This window comes from Phoenix dactylifera, chromosome 4, assembly GCF_051530095.1.
Source record: "Phoenix dactylifera cultivar Ajwa chromosome 4, Ajwa_hap1_PhDact_Kaust_v1.1, whole genome shotgun sequence".
NCBI classification, from domain to species: domain Eukaryota; kingdom Viridiplantae; phylum Streptophyta; class Magnoliopsida; order Arecales; family Arecaceae; genus Phoenix; species Phoenix dactylifera.
This window is the reverse complement of record NC_143193.1, coordinates 42,990,845-43,010,753: the sequence shown is the minus strand read 5'-3', so window position 1 is coordinate 43,010,753 and position 19,909 is coordinate 42,990,845. Positions and strand designations below refer to the sequence as shown.

The following is a 19,909-nucleotide window of genomic DNA, read 5'->3' as shown; positions in this document are numbered from 1 at the left end:
CTTTACCGACACTAATAAGCGTCGGTAAAAATTCCGCCGATGCCAGAGAAAGCGTCATAAACGCATCGGCGATAACTGAGTGGGAAAGATTTTTGCTGATGCTAAAGAAAAGCATTGGCAAAACTCGGGATTTACCGACGCTAAAAAAGGCGTCGGTGTAGGCGCTTTTGCCGACACAAACACGCGTCGGCATAAACTACTACTCGGGCATGTTGCCATAGTTGCTGGGATTTTTGCCAACGCTTATAAGCTCGGTGAATAGTTTTACCGACGCTTTTAAAGCGTCGACGAAAGCGTTCCAGCCACTGGATTTTAACGACGCTTTAAAGCGTCGGGAGAGGAATTTTTTTAAAAAATATATTAGAAAAACACATGCATATCATAAATCAGTATTTACATCAATATAAACCTGCATTACATTTACATCAACAGAAATATTCAAATCATTCAAAACATTCATATTGTCATATATGATTAATAAGTTTAGAATTACAATGTACTTTGAAAAATATAAGAAAGATACATATAAAACTCCTTAAATAACAGTCTAAAAAGTATCAGGGACCAAATTTAGCACCATCATCATCTCTACGAGTTGTTGAAGTATCAGGAATCTACAAAAAAAAAGAGAAACTTTAGAAGTTAGGAATATGAAAATCATTAACTCATACAAAATAAGTGATAATTATATAAAGTCATCAAATACATAAAGTGATTTACCTAAGGAGGGAGAAATCGTTGTAATATAGATGAAATATGCTCAAGCTGAGACTGCAAAGTTTGTTGGTTCTGCTTCAGCTCCACCAACTCTACCTGATGGCGATCCTTCATATCTTTGATTATTACCCGAAGTCTACTAACTTCTGCATTGTACTGCCTTCTCCAGCATTTTTTGTATACATACCCATTGCAGACAACTGAGTGGGAGTAACCTCAACGCCATAACCCCTCACTCTACCATAACGCTCTGGGCCCAATAATTCAGCGAGCACCTGAGCTTCAACATTACTGGTTGCGTCGGATGATGATGACTCCCCGACGTGCTCTGAATAAGAGTTGTTAACATGTCCTATATCTCTCAAAAGAAAATGTCATATTAATGTATGCCAATAATAGAACTAATAAAAATATCGTTGAAAGATTCAAAGATGAATACATACAACTATATCTTTTGACTTCTTCCGAACAAAACTGCTATCTCGGTGGGTGTGAGTCATCTTATAAAAGTCCACCTTACCAGGCTCCCTCCCATTATCATCCATCTATAACAAAAAGTATATTGGCAAGCTAGTTATCATGATATATGCTATATGATAGAGCAGTTTAAAATAATTTCAAAGAGTTTCAAAAAAACTTACGAATTCAGCTCTACGTCGAGCATAACTCATCGAGTCTGGAGTATGAGGAATAGTCTGAGAGGCTCGTGCAGCTCTACCAATGTTGGAATATGTCTTCCCAAAAAAAGAATGAACAATATAAATTTGTAATCTAAATTATTAGTAAATACAATATAAAGTATTGAAAAAATATACACAACCTGAGCTTTCACGGAAAATCAATAGTGGACAAGCTCCCTCCACTGATGAGGGATTACATCAAGAGGAAAAACACGGGCAACCTCCTCTTCTGTCATACCATCGTGCTTCCAGTCAGCCTTTAACTTGGCCCTATATTCTTTCCACTTGCGGTTGACGGACTTCAGCACCCAATCATGGCTCTCTTTAGGGAGCAAAAACTTTTTCTACATCAAAGTAATTAAAGAATGTTATAATAATGTTAAATCAAAAAATAAAATTATGATAGTAAGCAAATTCAATTCTTTACCTCAATAACTTTAATAAGCTCAACCTTATATGAAGGAGGCATTTCATCTCATTTCGTATAGTTGAGCGAACACAACTGACCCTTCCGCACAACCGATCTTAAAAAAATTGATAAAATGCTTGCAACCCTCTTGATAGGCTGCCCCAGTTCATTGCAATGTACCACGATCTTCTCATCCTCGCGTAGGCTCCACATGTCCCATGCTCGAGTGGGTCCTCGTGTCCTCCTCACTCTCTCCAGTCCATCTATAAAAATAAAATAAAATATCCATCCATTAATTAAAATATTAAAGGCAAATGATTTAATATAATTAGATTGTAAGAAAAGTTAATATATAAAATGTAAATCAAATTATCCTGGATGTGCACGTCATCCATGTATGGATAATCAGCAGGTGGAACGTGCTCAGACTGAGACTCGTGCTGAGTATGAGACTCGTGCTGAGAACGGGACTCGTGCTGCTGGGGCTCGTCGGGCTGCTGGGACCGCAGGGACTGATTGGAAGAAGATCCGACGGACGTGTACTGAAACTCAACATCTCTGAATCATTTTTCTCGCAGCATGTTGTTACCTAATATGCACAAAAAGAAGTAATATTAGTTAAATAATAAATAAAATCTAAATGAATTGCTAATTAAATCAATGTGACCAGCTGAGCAATTGAAATTGACCTTGTCAACAATTATCTTGCAAAGAGATCGTAGCAATCCTATAATCACAAAGAATCTTTTGATTGCCAACATGGCATACGGCAAATGGCACAAAGAGAGATTGGTTTATAAACTATATATATATATATATATATATATATATATATATATATATATATATATATATATATATATATATATATATATATATATATATATATATATATATATATATGGTCTGGCTGGGTTAGAATATTAAGACATCCAACCCCTTAACCTGGAAATGAACTAATTCAATTAGTGAGAATTGGAACCAAACTAATCTATATTATTTAGACCTTGCACTGATAATGTACTTCCTATTATCTGATGAAATATTACTCAGAAAACATTTCTATATCAAGAACAGTTGCTGACCATGCCAGGGACATTCTCTGTTTTTCAGTTACTATATTTTGCATAGGTTGTCATTCTTGGATTCCATCAGCGCACGTATCTGTAGTTTGATGCGGTAGAAATTATTATAAGGGCTTAAGGTTTTCATTTCTTATTTAGGTAGAGTTAGTAGTCTATGACATTAGAGTTTATAGTGGTGGATTAGAATCTTCGCATATAATGTGAAGATTTATTTAGAATTATCTGAATGCATTGCGGGGTCCTCCTTCCTACCAATATTGGCCGGCAGTTGGGGGGTTGGAAGCATTAATTGCTTCAGAGCGTTTGGTCTGTGGTCTCCATATTTTGCATTGCATAAGCTTATGTTTAAACACTGAGCCTTCAACAGTAGACAATAAAAGCCATGTTAATTTTCTGAAAGTGAAAAATATTTGTCAAAAACTGGGCACTGTTTCAGTGAAAACAGGCGGAGGTTCCATCTTCTCTCTTTTGTTTACAGTGATGCTAATCTCCTCGACCATGTAACCAAAAGAAAAAACAGTAAAAAAGACAGAAGACCTATCCTGCACCCACAGCAAGCGGGCCATCCTGCTCGTGATGCTCCCAGACACGCCTAAACAAAACTTCCATGAAATGTTCTTTCTCTATCTTGTAGCAGAGGACTAAGAAACAAGCCCCGTAAAAATAGTTGCCCATTTATATTTTTTTTCCTTTTTTGGGGGGGTTTCGAATAAGGCCAATAAAATCAAGAACAAAATGCAAAGAAGGATTACAGAAATTCTACATAGAATCAGAAAAATCAAGTGCTGCAATAACAACCGAGGGAAATCTAAGAGGCAAGATAACGCAAAAAAACTATATAAGTATCCAAAAATAAGCACCACGAATCACCGCAAATAAGATCAGAAATAACAGACAATACATCATGCATATAAATAAGGACTTCATATAGGCATTGTTTCTATGGACCAATCCACGAGTTACTAATATTTGGTTAATTCTAAAATTTGAAATGCCGGAGAGGGTTGGGAAAAAAACTCACCTGCTATTAAATGCCAGAGAGGAGGGAGGAGGAGAGGAGCTTGCCGTCGGACGTCGCTCGGCGCCGGAGAGGACAAGGGTCGGCCACTCATCGTCGGAGAGGAGGGAGGAGGAGAGGAGCTTGCCATCGAATGTCGCTCGGCACCGGAGAAGACAAGGGTCAGCCACTCGTCGTCGGAAAGGAGGGAGGAGGAGAGGAGCTTGCCGTCAGATGTCGCTCAGCGCCGGAGAGGATAAGGGTCGGCCGCTCGTCGTCGGAGAGGAGGGAGGAGGAGAGAAGCTTACCGTCGGACGTCGCTCGGCACCGGAGAGGACAAGGGTCGGCCGCTCGTCGTTGGAGAGGAGAGAGGAGGAGAGGAGCTAGGGCTAGCCTTGATCGGGATGCAGAATGAGGAGGAGGGGAACGACCGCTAGGTTTCGATGTCAATTTTACTTCTGACGACGCGTATCAGCGTCGTCTTAAGCCATAGTCTACGATGACGCTAGTTCAAAAAGCACCGACGCTTGGGAAAAGCGTCGGCAAAAAAGGATCGTTGCGGCACAATTTTTCTGTAGTGACACCTGTAGGAGTAAGTTAGTATCAGAGCCAGATTCCTCTACATTAATGAGAGTAAGTTGGTACCAAAGCTAGAAATTCTTCTTTCTCCCCAATCGGATTAGGTTGGTATCAAAGCTCTAATCCTCTATATCCATGGGGGCCTCTATTCATGGTCCAAATACATGAACAACAAGCAATCAAGAGAAGTTCTATCCGTGCTTCAAGTACATCAAAGGACAAAGACGAGTATGGATGCTAGTTCTTCCTCGATGAATAATGAGACAAAGGGACGTCTCATACAACTGGAGGAGAAGATTGTCTAACTCACTAAGATCATCTTCAGATTGGTGATACCTTCAGCACAAGCACCAGCAACTCCTATTGCCAAGTTGTTTCCTACATCTCAAGATGACAATCTACCATCCAGGAAGGAGGATGGGCTAAGCAGCCTACAGGTACAAAAAATATCTCCCGTCAACCATTTAAAGTTAAAGGTCAAATCGAGAACAATTAGCTAGACCAGTTGAGACATACTTTACTGTCTATAGATACTCTAATATCCAAAAGATATCTTTTGCCAATCTCAAGCTTTCTAGCAATGAACTTACTTGGTGGAATTCGTACATAAGGAAAACGACATCTCAAATCTAGCATAGAATAAATTCAAGAGTCTAACCAAGTAGTTCTACCCAATCAACCATGAGAAGGATCGGTGGATCAAGCGACAGTACACTATCCTGCAACAAGTTTGTGATAATAACCACCACCCACCCAAGGCAATGCTCTTTCCCGCAACATGGAAGGCAGCTGTGGGATGCTCACTCTTAGGCTCTTAGGCACAAAAAGACCAAGTGCTAGTTATTGACATAAGTTGGTTGAAAAGAAAAATAAGCTGCTCGATAGAAGCAAATCTCACATGAAACATATCCCAGCTGGTATCATAATCTCCCCTAAATGCAGGCTGTTGAATAAAAACGAGGCCATATGTAAAAGTCTGCATTTCTATTGCTGCTGGCATGTATATCTTGATCATAACTGTAGGAATATTAATCACAACGCAACAGCATTGTCAAAATCTTCTTCATTAAAAGAGATAAAATCAAACAAAAAAAGTTACAAGGTGAAAAACAAACAGCGACAAAGAACCTATAACAGCACAGTAACATTTGATAGAATACCATCAAAAGAGTCAGATTAGTTCTGGGTCCGATGTGAATTGTTCAGCACTTATCAGTCTCATAGACCTAACCATGTGCTCATCAGAAGCCCGGATTCCGCTTAACCTCTCTTGTACGGCCAGGAATGAAGGGATATCAAAAGCTTCAGAAACTCTCTCGTGGTAAAGCAGGTCTTCTGCTAAATTAATCAGAACTTCCCTGGCATATTCCCTCAGTTCCGCTGAATCACCTCTCAACAGATCAATCAGGACTGGTATAGCACCAGCTTCCACCATAGCTTCCCTGTTCACTCCTTCATAACTTAATTGTGCAATGGTTCCTGCAGCTTGAGCAGCTAGAGTTATTGAGAACAATTTACCAGATGATACAGCTTCAAGGAGGAAGGGAAGTCTGCCAAGGTAATAGCCCTCCTCACCTCTCACAACATTGCCTGAAACTCTTATAGAACCATAAAACAACAATTGCAGAAGAGTACTTTCCTCCACTCCTCTCTTTGTATTCTATTTTACATTACTAATATATGTAATATATCAAATTGTATTCAGCATTATTTGGTCTATAGATGAAAATAATCACAAGCTCTAGCCTTTAAACAGGAAACCAGACAAGCTTTAGCACCATGGTAAAACTTTAGCAAGGCACAATAAACAAGCTACATCCATTATCTAAGTAGAGGTCCATTCTCCAAGTAGTTTAGATCTCATAAAGCTAATTGCCAACTTTCATGGTGGCATCCTCATAGCATGCTAAAACAGAAGTTGTACTACATAAAAGAAATAGAATTTCTAGTAAGAGCATGAATATTATCTAATCTTAACTTCTGAGATCAACAATCGCCAAACAACTATATCCAAGATGACGATAGAAACAGTATATACAGACTCGCAAATACTTCACTCTGAAGAAGAATGCCTGGGTGGTGCAGCAGCTTGCATTTATCAGGCTGCACCGAACAAGTCCCAGGAGTCTTGATTTCGGATTGGCGACTACTGACTACCATTCTTCTAAACTTTGAACCTTAAATATTCATTGGTATCATCATGTTCAGAGTGGGCCTTGCCCGTAGCTCTAATTTGCGGGACTCCAAACTCTCCTGCATCAGGGCTCTCATTTCCCGGTCAAATTCCTCTTCCTTCTTCGGATCAACTTCCACCAACTTCTGCCTGACCTGGACACTGTCTTCCTCATCAGAACCAATGGGTCCCCCATCATCTTCATCGTCGCCATCCCCTTCAGATCTGTCATCTGATTTGTCCTCATACAACAGATCTTCCTCGTCTTCATGTCCCTCCTGATCAATGCTGCCACTATCTGAATAGCTTTCACTATCTGGTGGTTCTTCCTGGACCCTGCCATTTTCCTCCATTCTGTTTGCTACACTGCTGCCATTGGCTTTGATGGTTGTAGTTGTTTGGGATGGAGCTTTCTGAGATTCACCATCAGAGTGTTTCTCACTGCTGGCCTTCTCCATTAAGGCTATGCGCTCATGTTCTTCAAGTTCAATCAGTGCCGCATTAACTTCCTCAATGGATGAGTATCGAGTCATGTTTGGTTGTAAATCGGCGAACATATCCTGCAAGCATTTTAATTAATGAGAAATATTCACTAAATTTATTAATGCAGAATAAATGCAGAATTTCTTTGTTTCTTCTTTTATTTCTTTTTGTTTTCCAAGAATTATAGTGGGAGGGTCACGTGCCAGGATCAAACCTGGATCCTCTCCTTGGAGCTAGCAACAAGAAGAGAGGTGCCAATTGACAAACCAAAATCCAATCAGCCAGAATCTCTATGTTTCATTCAGCAATACTATAAAAAGAACTTTATTTCCATAGTCAAAGCTAAAAAGAGATATGTGACTTTTTCAAAGCATAAGAATTATGCACATTGTGATGCAGCACAGGATACAACCAACATGTACTATAACCAGCGTTGGAGGAGCCAGTGGATTCATCAAATTTTCTTATAGATTTTTCATTAAGAACAATATCAAATTTTAGCCAGATTTCCATATTTGTAGAAGAATAACTCCAGCATGTTTCCTTATTGTCGAGTCCTATTTCAAGTATGATTTCGTATTGAGTTTAATGCCCGAATTAGTGTTAGGGGATTATATCCTATAAATATGTGTATAATACATTGTAAGAGGTAGCCTTTGGCATGTTAATACAATTTTTCAAAAGAATTTCCATCACCAAGTTAAAGGGTTCTTCAATCCAGTTTACTTTTATTTGCATGTTAATATTCAAAGTGCAACCTCTTTGCTCCAGTTTACTTCCTCTTCCTTTTGATTGGCATATGTGGCACAGGCAGAGGGTTATAAAATTCCATATTTTGTTTCTTGACTTTAGCTAGCTGACAAGTATGAAACTGGAAAACTTTCATCTGACTCCTCCAACGCTTGGCATGGTCTAGCTGGTCATAGTACCTGTTGGTTGTACCCTTTGCTGCATCACATTGCATACACAAAATAATTGTAACTATAAGGTATGACAAGTGCATCGACAATTCTAAAATAACCTCACATGCTAGGAGGCTCAAAGCAACTTACTGGAAATAGGAATACCACTATTGGATGATAGAAAAATAAATAACTACTTGACAAGTAAATTTTAACTAACCTGAATGTCAAACTCAATATCTAGTGGTATTGGACCTTTGCTAAGGACGTATCTCTGAAAATATATCAAAAATCTATCAAGTTTCCTCTTTGAAGAACCTCAATCAAAATAGTGACCGCATGTCTGAAGAAGTGTTATTATCATCCTGATCCGAAAGTAGTCTTCTGGTGGATCCAGTGCATCTTGCTTTACAATAAGAAAAATAAAAAAATGCACTAATAAGAAAAATTGGCCAAAGAATATTTCCATCATGTTACATGAAGTAGAAAAATGAAAGAAAAGAAACACTTGATTTCATGAACAAGGACAAGTTCAGATTGCAAAGTTAAAATGCTAATCACAACACCAAATAACTGAAAGCGTTAAAACAACATCATGTTTTTGATGTGTCGGGCATATTGCAGTCAATGCTTGTGCCATTCTTGTATCGAATATATGCATCTACCAATTATGATTTTGTCAATATCTTAACTTCTAAACAATGACTCAGTTTTTGTCTTTACCCCCGAGATTTCTAGAAGTTACAGTAATAAGATAAGGAACAACAGTTGGCAATTTGTGCATTCAGAGCATTAGTTCTCTTACCCTCTTTCTTATTCTCCTTCTCTTTGTTGTACTGCCTTTATTTTTTCACATAACTAGAAAAGCTGTTGTTTGATCGCAACACACTATCTCCATGCAGCTTCATGTCTGATTTTTACATATGTTAATATAGTCCCTATGTACCCCAAAGAAAATTTATTGCTTTATGAGGAAAGTATGCAAGATACGGATATGCACAAGCAGTATACTATTGAAAGAATCGCATGTTATATATTTCCACAAGAACCATATTCTGTCAATATATCATGGCTAAACTGAAGAGTGCTCCGGACCTTGAGTAATTAGGTGGGTATTCAGTATATCTCAGCCTCCTTGTCTATAATATTGAAATTCTGTCTTAGTTACTTTCGCCTTAATCTGCCAGCCATGTGGATCTGGCCATTCAATCTGATCACTAATAACTAGCAGAAAATTAAAGTTTCCTGACCTCTACTAAACTGCAATAGGACTAATTATCTTCATAAAGGTTATGTATTTTAAAGTACATAGTGCTCAAAGTTAAAGATTTCCACACTTTACATATGATGACTGAGAATTAGCAGTTTCCTTCATTTGAAATAATGATGATCCCATTGGTTTAGAGTTCCATTAAATGAACTGGAACTCCCATGTGGGACTCTACAAGCTTATGCCTCACCAACATCAGCAACAAAAGGTACACGACATTACTTTTATCTGTTTTTCATCTGTACTTTATAATTCTTTATGAACAACCTCAAGTCTTGACCATAATTTTTTTAAATTATGTCTTGATTGACTAAACTTGATTGTAACAAATTTTTAGATTGTTGAGCCTGTGGAATGCCCAAGCCTGCTCACAAGAAACTGAAAAAACATGAAATGAGAAGGAAGTGTCTTTATCTACATTGAATCCAGAAGCTATGTAGAAACATCAAGCTTTGGTAGTTGGTTACACCAGTTCTCTCCTAGCGACCATTTCACATCGCATTTTTAACATCGTGACTAACTGGAGCAAAGCTTCCAGTTTTCGTGATCATAAACAGTTAACTTAAAAATGCCCCAAGTAAGAACAGTTTCAAATAGTATTACATGGTTTGGCAAGAAGGAAAAAATAATAGAGAAACAGCAAAAATAAAATGCCAGTAATTAATGGGAGAAAAGTGATTAGGACACAAGTAGCATGAGAAGAAAGCATTTCTATTATAAATCCATTATCCAGGATTTTATAAAATTAAAAGACATTTCATGATTATGTAACAACTAGGATAAAGTCATGCAAAAACATTGGAAACAAGGATCTAATTAGAACTTGCAATCAGAAGATTTTAAGCTTGACCACAATTGTTTAACTTTTTGTCCATTTAAGTCATTCATCACCAAAATCTAAGAAGCTTTAAGCTTCAAATTTCAAAAGCATCATAGATCAGTCATCTGTATACATGAATCCCTCAAATGCAGGTCAACAAGCTTATCAATTTGTAGAACCCATAACATAATAGATATAAAACCTTGATGAATATAATAATTGATATTTTTTTTTAACTTCTGGTATGCAAATTAACCAAGTATATAATGCAATAGAACTGTTAGTCAAATAACCAACCCTTGCCAAATCCCAAAAACCAGATATGGCTTTAACTTTAATCATTCATGTAATGTTTTCTACCATGCCAGCAACAATTTCTACAAACATTAATATAAAAATTGAAAACTTGAGGTAAGAAATACAAATAAGAATTTCAATAATCAATAATAATAAGGCACATTACTTACTTCTGGTGTTCCATGGCCGAAAATGATAATCAAGTATAATGTTTCAAAAATTACAGATGAATCAATATGCTCATAGTTGTATAGCTCTCCTAAGAATCGCATGTAAGCAAGGCGCTGCTGCTGCATTCCATAATCATTCAATTCTAACCCAAGCCTAATCTCCTCCAAAACCTGAAATTTTTTATCATGCATTTTTAAAAATAATTATACAATGATATTTTTAAATGCACCAGCCATTAACTGAAAAAAATAAAGCATAGTACCTTCGGGGCTGGAAAATTCCACCGAGCATCTTAATAAGTGTTCTGATATTTAGGTTTAAGGGTTGGAAAGCAGAACAGGAGACCAAAGAAGATGGATGGAAATGGCAAAATATGATATTGTGGTTCATAGCGCTTCGGATGTCTAGGTTTTACACATGTCATGAACATTTATTGGCTGCTTATTTCTTGTTTATCTCTATATTCAGTATGTTCAACACATTGTAATTTCCGTCGGCCATCTTTTACATATGGCCCCTCGATACATATTACATATGTCATGCGATTACATGATTTGTACTCAAAATATGAACTTCCATACGAGTTGAAACGAAAAATATGCAATGTATATGCAATGACTAGATCAAAAGGGTATACATCTAATGACCAGATCACACTGATTCTTCAAAAAAAACCTAAAAATGACAGAAGGCTTAAATGGCCAACGAGCCTCCTTATGGTTTCATCGACTTCCAAAAATCATGAGATGAAACTCCAGAATATGGTCGGCGGAACCATCCCGAACCGCCCAGTTCGGAGCGTACCAAGCCGTATCGACGGCGGACTGGGACGGTTCCAGCAACCAAACCGAAACGCCGTCTTCGGAGGGATAGAAGGAGAAAAAAAAGGAAACGAGAGAGAATGGGGGAGGGAGGGAGAGGGAGAGGGAGGAAGAGAGGTCGTCCAAGGCTGGCCGGCGGAGGCCGGGGAGCCTCCGTGGGGAGGAGGCAAACGCCGAAGAGATGCGGAGGCGGGGCTCCACCTCCGGTCCCTTGTTTCGTTCGAAACAGGCGCCCGGAGGGAGGCCCTTTTATTTTTGCAGATTTCAGTTGAAGCCAGCAAACCTATTGCCAACTTCACTTAATTTTTTTTGTAATTTCACGATATTTAAGTGAAGTCAGCAAATGATTTGCGGCTTCACTTAAAAATTGCAAAAATTTTAGCGGTCGGACCCCATTTTGAACGAAACCGAGACCTAGCCGCAGCCTCCGCCTCCTGTCCGGGCGCCGGCCTCCGCCAGCGCTCCTCTCTCCCTTTTCTCACACATGTTCACTCTCTCTCCTGCCTCCTCTGCTGTGTCGGTACAGCATGGCGTGGGCCCGTACCAACTCGTGCCACCGAGCAACTAGTACGATGCCCGATATTAGCACAACAGACCTTGCTTAGAAAATAATAAACTCGCCACTCATTTAAATCTGACCAACAAAGCATAAAACTCAAATCCTACATATGACAAATCATATAATTCAGAAATCTAGGGGAAGGTCTCCATTAAAATTATGAAAGCCAGAGAAATCATTCTTTCCTTATCAAATGAAAGGCACCGAAGTTGTTGAAATAAAAGCTAAATGAAATGTAAAAGGAGCTTTTTGTAGCAATTCTAGCAAATTATATTAATCAATTCAAACTTAACAAGATAAAGAAAAAAAATCAAATCTGAGGAAACTAAAGACTTTACATATTTCAGGATCCTAAGCAGGGTCAGTGGAATAGTCCTGAATAGGGCGGTTTCGGCTGTTTCGAGTCGTTCCGACGGCTGACCGACACGGTTCCAGCAACAGAAACGAAATCCGTTGCCGGAGGGGGAGAAGGAGAAAGAAAGAGAGAAAAAGAGACCGAGCAGGGGAGGGAGAGGGAGAGGGAGAGGTGGAAGCCAGCCGGCGGAGGCCGGCTCGCCATGCGAAGGATGCTCCTCCAGCCCTTGCGGCTCCACAGACGAAAAATAGGGCGGATCTCCTGTTTCGACCCCTTTTTTTATTTTACAATTTTTAAGTGAAGTCGAAATGATTTGCTTTCACTTAAAAACTGCAAAATAAAAAAAGGGTCGGACCATAGTTTCGAACGAAACAGGGGACCCGTCCTGTTTTCTGGCAGCGAAAGTTTCCTCCGTCTCTTGCCCGGGTCGCCGACCTTCGACGGCCCTTCGCCGGCCTCCGCCGGCCCTCCGCCAGCCTCCCTCCCTCTCTCCCCCTTCTCTCTCTCTTTTTCTCTCTCCCCCGCCTCCTCTACTGTGTCGGTACGGGCACCGTACGGCACGGAACGGGCCCAAACCGACTTGTCCCACCAGGCAACTGGTATGGTGCCCAATATCGGTTCAGCCGATATTGATCCTAAATTGACATTTTAAGACGGGGATCCCCTTAATTTTTTTAAAACAAAAAAAAACATTTTGAAGATGGGGAGTGTACAATTCCACAAATTACACCCAGCCTAGATATACCTAATCCATAAAATAATACAGCTGAACAAGAGACAAGCCAGAATAATCTGCTAAACTAACTTGAATGCTCAATTTTGAAACTATAAAATCCACATGGAGAACATGTAAAACTTTAAGATACCAGTAGTCAGGGGAGATTTAATATGAACTAGAACATATACTGTTGTGATGCAAGATACCTCAAGATCTACCAATAGGAACCTTGCATATCACACCATCCCTTCGAACACACGCAACAGCATTAGAAAAACTGCAACTGAACATCTCAAAAGAACATATATGCATGTGCAAATAAATATATGTTCCAACAGTTTTCCCTTGGTGGTTTAAGAACCTGACATTTGCCAAAGGATGCATCCCCACTCCTTTTTACGTCACTATCATTCCCCTATCAATTCTCATTTTTTTACAACTAAGATATGGAACCAAGCTCAGCAGTCACACTAAACAATTAGTGGAAGACATCGTTTCAGTTCAATCTTACCATTTTCGGATTTTAACAGACAAACTAACCATGGAAAAATGATGCTAGGGCAAATCACCCTTTAAGTGTAACAATACCCATAACCCTGAGCAGAATTTTAAGGTTTTTTGGGATAAAATTTTTAAGGCATTTTCAAACACAAAAAATACTAAATGAGATCTCTGATAGTAAAACTATCATGCTCCTGATGGCTCTATACTTGCTACTTCAGTAACATGATAAGGAGCACTCAGCTTCTAAGATTATTAGTTCCCTAACAAATTTGATTACAGTACACCATTCTCAGAAAAATTAATGCAAATTTTAAGGCAATATATTCTTTTCATAAACTTTTAAAACTCATTGGAGAGATGCCAGAAGATAACCATTTCATCCTTACATTTTGTCGTTCTGGTGTCTTTGGATGTTGCTCATTCGACTTCGGTTCTGCTTCTCCCAATAATACAGCAGGAACAAAAGCTCTGGTTACAAAATAAGCAATTTGTATCACATGAACTACAAACAAACAGAAATAACAGAAATCTCTCACATAGATAAATAAGAACAGTATCTTTAACTGAAAATTCAGAGAGTATAAATTCTATATAATAGTTCTGAACGATAGCATAAACAACACTAGTAAAAGTTTTAACCAACCTCAGATCAGGTAAGGATTCATAAAATGCCCTTGTGTCTTCATCATCCCACACAGGTTCAAGCACAGAAGACTCCTTTCCAGAAGCGGAAGATGGTACATCCACACCTGTGGTTAACCTAGTCGTGTGCCCATCATCTGGCATTACTGGAGGTTGCATATCAAGGGCCTCAGCTAAACTGTATACCGAAAAATAGGGGAAAAAAAGAATGAGATTGTAGATGGAAGCACAATAATGAAGCTAATGAGAAATAAATAAAAGGCAGGAAGAAAAAACGAAAGAAAGAAAGAAAGAAAATTTATAGAAGGAAGAGAGAAAAGGGGGAGGGGTGCAAAAAGCATGCAACATCAATAAACTAATGTTTGGCATGTGTTAGGCACATGAAAGGAAAAATTGACGGCCACGGTTTCCCATTAGCTAACAGATTACTTTCTATTATTTATGAAACTGGATAAATGAACTGCTAACTTAGGCTGACACACCTCTTATTTCTCTCCCTCAGAGAGGAGTACAAAATCAAACCTAAGGATGTGCATTTATGAAGACTTCGAGCTCATATAGACATGACTGACAGATGAAGTAACGAGTCCATTCTGATTGAAAACTTTTCTCCACTGAGACATGTAACTTGAAAAGGATAGTCCCCCTATTACATAGTATGCTTCTCCTGTCTCTTCAAGACAGAAATGAAGCAAAAGGTTTGTATTCACTAAAGACGAGCATGTGTAGTCATACAAGAGTGACGCTGGAACATAAAATCAAGCTGAGAGCTTGCAACATAAAATAGCAATTGTCATTGGCACATGCAATGCACATGTGGAAGCACAACTGGTTGTCGGTACCTCTTCTAACTAAAGACTTTTGTAAATTATGTAATTTGAAAGAAAGTTTCCGCGTTTAATTGGTACATCTCCGAACTCTTTCCTTAAAAGATTGAGAACTGAACCAAAAGAAGTATGTATACTAGAGATAATAGCATATACAAAGATAATGGTAACTCAAAGTGACATATTAAGATAAAGGCAGGATTTCTGAGTTTGCATTACAATATAATAAAGAGATTAATCTACTCATGAAAACAAGAAAAGACATTAGACTAGGAACTATGAGACATTTAAGTTCAAAGCAAAATATCAAGATAGAAAGTTTGGCTAACGATCTTACGAGGAGACACAACGAAATAAGTGATCATAAGATTTCCTAAGCTTCTCGTATGAAGCTGCATTCTCATCGCTAAGCTCCCCTTTAGCACTCAAGATCTTTGCATTCTCAAGTTCCAGCATTCGAAGAGACTGCATAGTATAAAAAAAAATCAATATTATTCAATGCTTCTGGAAAGTTGTTGCACAAACATGGAAAAACATAAAAGGATTATACTAATACATCAAAAATGAAGGGTAAAGCAAATGAATTACAATCAAAGCAAGCAGCACATGCTCAACCTGTCACGCCCCAAATCCGGATCATGACACGGCCGTGCTATTGCTATCTTATGCACACAATAACACGAAGCCACATAAAATTTCATAATAAAAATAAATAGTTTCATTTACTAATATCATAACATTGTTCATGAAGTTGGAACAGTATAGAGCTTTTAAAATCTGATTATTACATAACATTTTCAATTACCCCAACCCTGAATAACATCAAGCTCCCTGCTCCTAGTGGTCTTAATCATCTGTAGGAAAAAAATAGATAAAAAGGTATGAGCTACACAGCTCAGTAAGTAACCAGGTACTATCTTATTGGATCAAGTACAATTATGCCAATGCAGTGATTAAAAAGCCAACAGTTGATGTAAAATAAAACATTTTATAGATGATATACACAAATCAGGTCATAAAGCAATGCATGTTCTATCCATAAAAGTTTATAATCATGATAATGCAAGTCATATAAAAATATTGCCATTTATCCATACTTTATAAAACATACTCTCAGACGGATGTGCTGCTATGGTCACTATAATCCCGTGACAGGGCCTGTTAATCTTAGTCGACTAATTCTGTTATTCGTTACCAACTTTAACCCGTTGGCAGAGGGCCTGTTATTCTTTGGATGCTAGCTCCAGGGTGTCGACTGGCCTCTATTTCTAGAGGTGGTCATAGCTATCTGAGAGTTCATAAATCATATTCTTTTTCTTTCATAAATCATAATCATCATAAATAGGTTTGAAAATGATAAATGGCATTATATAATTTAAAATGTATAAACATGCCTCAAATATCATTTTTCATGTAGTCTAACATAATCATAATTTCATAACTCATACATCATCAAATATTCATGAAGGATGCTCTTTAATCAAATTCATGTATCACATGCAATCATATACTTGATCCTAATTTTGAGGAAAATATATCATAAGCAATACATTTTCATAATGATGAATAAACAGTAATTTAAAAACTTTAAGATCAGTGCCAAGGTTACTTACAGCAATATGCTTTCCAATTTCTTACGTCCGGGTGACAAATCCTTGATCACCTAAATAAATCACATAGGGGTCATATTATTCTCTATTTATTTCATAATTTTCTAATTTATCATAACATGAATTTACTTGCTTGGATCTCAAGTCCAATTTACCTAATTTAGAGCCCTTGGCCTCGATTTAGAACCAGATTGGGTTCACGTAAGTCAATTGGGTCTTTAATTAAAGAATTGGGCTCGGTTCTTGATTGGGTCTAGCCCTATCGGGTCAATTTGGTCTTCTGATTATGTTATTGGGCTCAATTTCAAGTCCAATTAGGTTTAATTTTGGTCTAGGGTCAATGTGGCTCATCTAGGCTTGAGTCAGGGTCAGCCCAAAGTCAATTCGGTCTCAATTTAGTTAAACTGGTTTTGAATTGGGCTTGATCATATTCAATTTAGGTCTGCTGAGACTAACTCAGTTTAATTAGGTTCAGACCTAACTCAATTGGGCTTAATTTGGTTCGGATTTAACCCAATTTATAGTTTGGGTTCGTCCGGACTTAGCCCAATCTGACTGGGCTCGATTTTAGTCAAATTTGGCTAAACCCATTTTTCTTTTCTTTTATTTGGGCCTAACAGGTTCGGACCCGTACTCGGATCAGACCCGTTAGGTCGGACCCGTTAAGGGACTCTCTCTTTTTTTTTTCTTTTCTTTCCTTTTCTTTTCTTTTTCTTTTCTTTTTCTTCTTTTCTTCTTTTTCTTTTCTTCCTTCTTCCTTCCCGAAGCTTCTTCTCCCATTTTTTTTTTTTCTTTCTTTTTCTTCTCCTCCTCTTCTCTTCTCCCGATTTCTCCTTCCCCCTTTCTTCCCATTTCTTCTCCCATGGAGGGAGGAGGGCGAGCTTGGGAGGAACGGGCAGCGGCCGATGGCGCCCGGCGGCCGGCCTGCGGCGCCCGCGGCCGTGCCCGTGGTCGTGCTCGGGGCGCATCGGCGGCCCGCGGCCGCGTCTGCCTCCCGCTGCCGGCGATCTACATCCCACGGCCGACGACCCGCGGCCCACGGCCGAGGCCGGCGCCCGCGGTTGCGGCTGCGGATCAACCGCCGGTATGTTTTTTTTTTTTTTTTTTCTCTCGCGGATGGAAGATCTGGCTCGGGGAGGGACCGAGCCGCAGCCGGCAGCGCTCCCCGGCCTGTCAGCGGCACCGGCCGCCCCTTGCGACCGCCGCGGCTTGCGGCCAACGCAGCTCGCGGCCACCGCAGCCGGCGCCCGCTACCCTCTTCCTCTCTTTTTTTTTTAACTAGATCTACAAAATAAATTAGGAAGAAGGGCTTTACCTGCTCTGAAGGGGATCGTTCGTCTCCTACTCCGGCGATGCAGCCCTCTGCTCCGACGGCGTGGGTCTAACACCGGATACTGCCAACCGTGAAGGTTTGTGAGAGAGAGACGGTGGAGAAGAGGGAAGAGGATGATGAAATTCCCCACCGATCGAGGCTTCTTGTAGCCTCCGATTGCTGGGAAAGGCGGGCGGTTGTAACCGCCCACCATCAGGCGTTACAAACACCTGCACGACGGTGTAATGCCCCCCCTCCGTTTCTCTTGGGAGTGGGGCGGTTATCACATTCTCCCCTCCTTATGAAAATTTCGTCCTCGAAATTTACATACCTGTATTCTCAAAGAGTTGCGGATGTCTTGCTCGCATATCCTCCTCAAGTTCCCATGTGGCCTCTCTCTCCGAATGGTTGCTCCACTGAACTTTCACATAGGGGATGATACGTCGCCTCAGGACCTGCTCCTTATGATCAATGATGCGTATAGGATACTCTTTATAAATCAGGTCTCTATCAATCTGCAGGGGCTCGTGCTGTACTATATGGCTGGGATCAGGAATGTATCTCCGTATAAGAGAAACGTGAAAGACATTATGCACACTGGATAACTCTGGTGGCAAAGCTAGTTTGTAAGCAACCTCCCCTACTCTGGAAAGAATCTCAAAGGGTCCAATGTAGCGAGGATTCAATTTACTATGTCTTCCAAATCTTGTAACACCTTTCGAGGGTGAAACCTTTAAGAATACAAAGTCCCCCTCCTGAAATTTCACTTCTCTTCTTTTCTTATCTGCCCAGCTTTTCTGTCTATCTTGAGCTGCCTTGAGCCTTTTCCTGATCAGTAGAATCTTCTCCCTAGCACTCTGAACTAATTCAGGGCCCAACAACTTCTTCTCTCCAACATCATCCCAATGTATAGGAGACCGACATTTTCTTCCATACAAGGCTTCATAAGGTGCCATCTGGATGCTAGAATGATAACTATTATTGTAGGCAAACTCCACTAGTGATATATGATCATCCCAGCAACCTCCCAGATCAACAGTACTAGTCCGCAGCATATCCTCCAGGGTCTGGATCGTCCTCTCTGACTGACCATCAGTCTGAGGATGATAAGCAGTGCTGAGTCTCAGATCAGTGCCCACAGCAGTCTGGAAGCTTCTCCAAAATCCAGATACAAAGCGGGGGTCCCGATCAGATATAATGCTTACTGGTACCCCATGTAAGCGCACAATATCATCAATATACCTCTGAGCCAGCCTGTCAAGTGAAGTGCCAACCCTAAAGGGTAAAAAGTGAGCTGACTTCGTGAGGCGATCAACAATTACCCATACTGCATCATTCCTCCTTACTGTCCTCGGAAGCCCATTAACAAAATCCATAGTAATGTGCTCCCATTTCCACTCTGGAATCTCTAGTGGTTCTAACAAACCAGCCGGTCTCTGATGCTCAGCCTTTACCTGCTGACATACCAAGCACCGAGCTACAAATTCTGCTATCTCTCTCTTCATGCCGTTCCACCAGAAATGTTCCCGTAAATCTCTATACATTTTAGTGCCGCCGGGATGAATAGAGAAACGAGACTGATGAGCTTCCTCCAGAATCTCTCTTTTTAGATCAGCATCCCTGGGTACACATAATCTACTGCCAAAACGCAGAGTACCATCCGGGTGGATTCGGAGTTCGGGTCGTAACCCTCTCTCCATATCATTTCTTAGCTGACATAAACGTGCATCTGTCTATTGAGCAGCTTTTATTCTTTCTATCAAGGTAGGTTGCACCAACAAACTAGCCAACATACTTCCAGCACCCTTGGTAATCACCTCAATCTGCATCATATCAAAATCTTTCAAAATCTGCTTCTGAGTGGTAAGCAAAGATATGGATCCCACTGCTGACTTCCTACTGAGAGCATCTGCCACAACATTAGCCTTTCCCGGATGATATTTGATGCTTAGATCATAATCTTTTAGTAGCTCAAGCC

At 39.7% G+C, this 19,909-nt stretch overlaps 1 long non-coding RNA gene across 1 annotated transcript; it reads right to left on the bottom strand.

The window, feature by feature from the left end:
- Positions 1-1,577: 1,577 nt before the first annotated feature.
- Positions 1,578-5,174, bottom strand: LOC149767799 (uncharacterized). The gene is made up of 3 exons (XR_016400277.1): positions 3,913-5,174; positions 1,825-2,395; positions 1,578-1,741 (listed from the first exon to the last, which is right to left on the bottom strand). It is a non-coding gene; the product is annotated as an uncharacterized LOC149767799 (long non-coding RNA).
- Between the last annotated feature and the right edge of the window lie 14,735 nt (positions 5,175-19,909).